The sequence below is a fragment of the Pteronotus mesoamericanus genome, unplaced genomic scaffold (assembly GCF_021234165.1).
Source record: "Pteronotus mesoamericanus isolate MK-2021 breed Mesoamerican mustached bat unplaced genomic scaffold, CSHL_Meso_final contig_20, whole genome shotgun sequence".
In the NCBI taxonomy this organism is placed as follows: domain Eukaryota; kingdom Metazoa; phylum Chordata; class Mammalia; order Chiroptera; family Mormoopidae; genus Pteronotus; species Pteronotus mesoamericanus.
This window is the reverse complement of record NW_026555085.1, coordinates 2,695,347-2,700,427: the sequence shown is the minus strand read 5'-3', so window position 1 is coordinate 2,700,427 and position 5,081 is coordinate 2,695,347. Positions and strand designations below refer to the sequence as shown.

General features: G+C 41.8%; 1 pseudogene; it reads left to right on the top strand.

The window, feature by feature from the left end:
* Nucleotides 1-1,563: 1,563 nt before the first annotated feature.
* LOC129067919 (E3 ubiquitin-protein ligase makorin-1-like) lies at nucleotides 1,564-4,671 on the top strand (annotated as a pseudogene).
* Nucleotides 4,672-5,081: the final 410 nt, after the last annotated feature.

The window sequence follows — 5,081 nt, the reverse complement described above, 5'->3', positions numbered from 1 at the left end:
CTTCCCATTATTGACTTATGTTCTTGGGTAGGCAGATAGAGCACTGGACTTGACATTCGTGGAGGCAGAATCTCACAGGGAAATTTCTAGTTCGCCATACTGGAGTAGATGTCTGTGATTTGTCAGGGTAACTTTAGGATAATGTCATGATGGGTAGTGTTTTTTAAGAGCCAGATTCTGGTATCAGAGGAGATAGGGGTTAATTTAGACAGCTAATTGTTTTCAAGTATTCAATGTAATTAACTTGACAGAAAGTCATATATCAAGTGCAAAGCAGCTCCACTTAAATAAAAACTGCCAGACAGAATCTGGACATGAGCATGTATTTCTGGGACCATGGTGGTGAGTAACTGCTAGTCACAGAGAAGCTGCTCACTTCTTATGCCAGGCTCCTAGTGAATCAGTTATCTATTACTGTATGAAAAATTACCCCAAAACTTAGTGGCTTAATGTATGACAAATACATTTGGAAAAGTCAATAAATGTATATTATTTCTCAAGTCAAAAATTAAGGTGTGGCTTAAATGGATATTTCTGGCTCATAGTTTTTCAAGAGGGAACAGTCAAGCTTTTGGCTGGGGCTGCCTTCATCTGAAGGCTTGACTGGAGCTGGAGGGTGTGCTTTCATGAAGGCTCCCTCAGATGGCTGTTGACTGGACACTTCAGTTCCTCACCCTGTGGGCCTCCCCACTGGGCCACCTAGTGTCTTCCAACCATGACATGGTTGGCTTCCCAGAAAGAGAAGAAGGAGACTGGAGCTGCAGTGTCTTCTAAGACCTAATCTTGGAAATAAAAAAACCATGACACAAGTTCTACCGTTTGGTTCTTTGAAGAGGACATGGGCTGGTCCTACGCTTCTCGGTTAGCAAGCTCGACGTCATACAGTGTAGACATGTTTACTGTTGATTCACCTATCCTTATTGGAAGAACACTACCATGCTGTGATATTTGAAGGAGGCGGAGTTAGGTGGTGGTGGTGGTTGAAGAGGAATAATGAAATTACAGGGGATCGCTGTCGCAACTTTAGTACATTTTTTTTTTTTTACTAAAGAGAATAAATAAATGATCTAGAGGACATGACTGACATCTTGGAACAAGACTCCACAGCACGCCCTGGATGGTGGCTCAGTTGGTTGGAGCATTATCCCCTACCCCAAAATGTTGCAGGTTCGATCTCCAGTCGGGGCCTAGACAGGAGGCAACCGGGTAATGTTTCTCACATCAATGTCTCTCCCTCCCCCTTCCTCTCTCTCAAAATCAATAGAAACATACCCTTGGGTGAGGATTTAAAAAAAAACACACATACTCCACAGCACACCTTGACTTCCTCAGGAAACAAAGATAATTCAAACTTTCATTTGTTAGAAAATCATTGATGTAAATAAGTCATTCGTTAACCATAAAATTTTTTTTAATTTATACAGAAACAAAAACAAAAAAAGACCCTGAATAGTCTCAGCAATCTTGAGAAAAAAGAACAAATTTAGAGGAATCACAATGTCTAATATCGAACTATACTATAAGGCCACTGTAATCAAAACTGCTTGGTATTGGCATAAGAATATGCATAGAGATCTATCCTGCCCTGTCCAAAACACTTCAGTGGCTTTTCACGTGCATGGGGTTTGTAAGGAAGGAGATAACCCACTACTTTCATGACCTCTCTGACAGTCCATACAGTGTAGTATGCAAGTATTTTCAGCAAGGGTACTGTATTTACAGAGACCACTTCATATGTGAACATAACAACCTATTGAAACAGGAAGAAGCGATTACTACAGATTTAACTTCAAAACCATCCCTTGCTGCTTCCTCAACTCTCTCATCAGTAGTTGGACCAATTGTTAAAATGAAACAGGTGAGACTGAGTCAAGAAATTCCAACTTTGCAACTATAGGAGCAAGTTCAGAAGACTGGGTGAATGCCATTGAGTTTGTGCCTAGGTAGCCCTATTGGGGCTGAACTATCCCTGCTTGCACCGAATCACCCTTGCAGTGCTCAGTGACCAAGAAAGATTTGGAGAAGGAGCAGCCAGCAGTAGAAGGAAAGCAGCAGTTTTGTCCCTGTGAAGCAGTTGAAGAGTGTCACTATAGGGAAAACTGTGTATCTCCATGGAGATTCCTGTGATCTGTGTGGGCTGCAGGTCCTCCATCCCATGGATGTTGCCCAGAGATCACAACATATAGAATCTTGCATTGTGGCCCATGAGAAGGACATGGAGCTCCCATTTGTTGTCCATCACAGTAAGGACAAGGTGTGTGGGATCTGCATGCAGGTGGTCTATGAGAAAGTCAACCCCAGTGAGCACCACTCTTGGATCCTCTCCAACTGCAACCACACCTAAGGTCCCAAGTGTATTCGCAAGTGGAGGAGTGCTAAGCAATTTGAGGGTAAGATCTTGTCCTGGGAGTTCTAGCCAAGATGAAGGCATAGATAGATACACTAGATAGATACACTTTGCCTCCTCACACAACCAAAAGAAGGAAACAATCAATTTTTTTTAAAAAAAGCAGAACTGCCAAAATATCAAACTGTCTGGAAGTCCAACAACCAAGGATTTAAAGAAGAAACATTCATCCAGGCTGGAAGGAGGGGTAGAGGTGGGCAGCCAGGGTGGAGAAGGTATGTAGCAAGGCGGTGGTTGGTGGACTGGGTGGGTGGGCTGGTGGCTGGTGGACCAGGTGGTTCCACATTCACATGCAGGTAAGACTGTGCAACCCAGAGTTCTAGTGTGGGGAAAATAAAGTCTTAGAACCTCTAGCTGTAAAAACCTGTGGGGATTGTGGTGGCAGGAGAAACGTCCAGCTTCTTCAAAGTGAGAGGAGAGCCAAGCAAGTGGCATTGTTCCCTCTCTGACCTCTCCCCAAAATACAGAGCTACAATGCAGCAAAGTAGGTTGCCCCAGCCTGGTGAATACCTAAGTCTCCACCCCTTACAACATAACAGGTGTGCCAAGACAAAAAAAATATGGCCCAAATGCAACAACAGATCAAAACTCCAGAAAAAAAGTAAGCAATGAGGAGATAGTCAATCTCTCAGATGTAGATGTCAAAACACTATGAATCAGTATGGTCACAGAAATGATTGATTATGGCAACAAAATAAAGGAAGAAATGAAGGCTATACAAAGTGAAATAAAGTAAAATATACAGGGATCCAACAGTGAAGAGAAGGAAACTGGGACTCAAATCAACGATTTGGAACAAAAGGAAGAAATAAATATCTGACTGGAACAGAATGAAGAAGCGAGAGTTCCAAAAAATAAGGAGAGGCTTAGGAATCTCTGCGACAACTTTAAGTGTTTCAACATCTAAATTATAGGGGTGCTAGAAGGAGAAGAGGAAGAGCAAGAAATTGAAAATGTATTTGAAAAAATAATTAAGGAGAATTTCCCCAATCTGGCCAAGGAAATAGACATACATTTCCTTGTATGGAAGCTCAGAGGGTCCCAAATAAGTTGGACCCAAAGAGAGCCACACCAAGAAACATCATAATTAAATTGCCAAAGTTTAAAGACAAAGAGAGAATCTTAAAAGCAGCAAAAAGAGAGTGTTACCTACAAAGAAGTGCCCATAAAACTATCAGCTGATTTCTCAAAAGAAACATTACAGGCAAGGAAAGACAGGAAAGAAGTATTCGAAGTCATGAAAAGCAAGGACCTACATCCAAGATTACTCAATCCAGCAAAGCTATCATTTAGAATGGAAGGGCAGATAAAGTGCTTCCCAGATAAGGTAAAGTTAAAGGAGTTCATCATCACCAAACCTTTATTACAGGAAATATTAAGAGGACTTATCTAAGAAAAAGAAGATCAAAACTATGAACAGTAAAATGACAACAAACTCACAACTATCAACAACTGAACCTAAAAAAAAACAAAAACAAAATAAACAAATAACTAGTACAGAAACAGAATCACAGAAATGGAGATCACATGGTGGGAGGTCAGTGGGGATGGGGAATGGTGAGGATAAGGGAAAAAGTACAGGGAATAAGAAGCATAGTTGGTAAATATAAAATAGAGGGGGAGAGGTTAAGAATAGTATAGGAAATGGAGAAGGCAAAGAACCTATTTGTATGACCCACGGATATGAGCTAAGTTGGGGGAATGCTGGAGGGAGTGTGGGTAGTGGGTAGAGGCAGATAAAGGGGAGAAAAAAGAATGGGAAAACTGTAATAACATAATCAATAAAATATACTTAAAAAAAAAGATCATGAAGTCCTGGCCCAAACACCAGATCACATCTGTCATTCCACGTGAGTACTGGATACAGGAGAAAGAAATGAAGCAGAAACTCATTCAGAAATACAAGGAGGCAATGAGCAACAAGGTGTGCAAGTATTTTTATGAAGGATGTGGGAGCTGCCCAATTGGAGGAATTGTGTTTACAAGCATGCTACCCTGATGGCCATAGAGGAGCCACAGAGACAGAAAGTGGGAACGTCAAGGAGATACTGGGCCCAACGAAGGAACCACTTCTGGAAGCTCATTAAGGAAACTGAGAACAGCAACCCTTTTGACCATGGTGAAGAGATGTTGTCGTCTTCGTGCTGGGCAAAATGTTGCTTATGCTTTTGGCTGCAAGTGAGGACAGCGACCTGAAAGATAGTGAAGATGAGTGAAACATTTTTCAGGAGGAACTGGAAGAGTTTTATGACTTGGATCTATAGCAGCTGTGTCCAGCGTGTGGACTGGCCAGCTGAGCCACAGATAGGCTGTCCCTCGAGCAGTGAGGCAGGGCCTGTGGTTCTCTCCCAGGCAGGTCTAACCACTCCAGGTGCTGTTGTAACAACTCTTACTCAGGGCCTGTCTTTTCCATTCCTCACCTTTCCCCAAGGAGTATGTTGTTTTCTCTGATTAAAAAATTTACAAAAATAAACCTCAAAGTTAATTTTTTTTGTAACAAAGTTAATTGTCAGTGAGTATAGATTTGTCACATTACCTTTTTTCAACAAATTTACACAGTTGGAGGGTATTGTTTATGGACTTTTCTGTACTCATTTTGAGGACCCCAGATTCAAAAGTCACACCATTGGCCCTGGTTTGGCACCCATGAATAGCGGCGATTGGTGAAGGATCT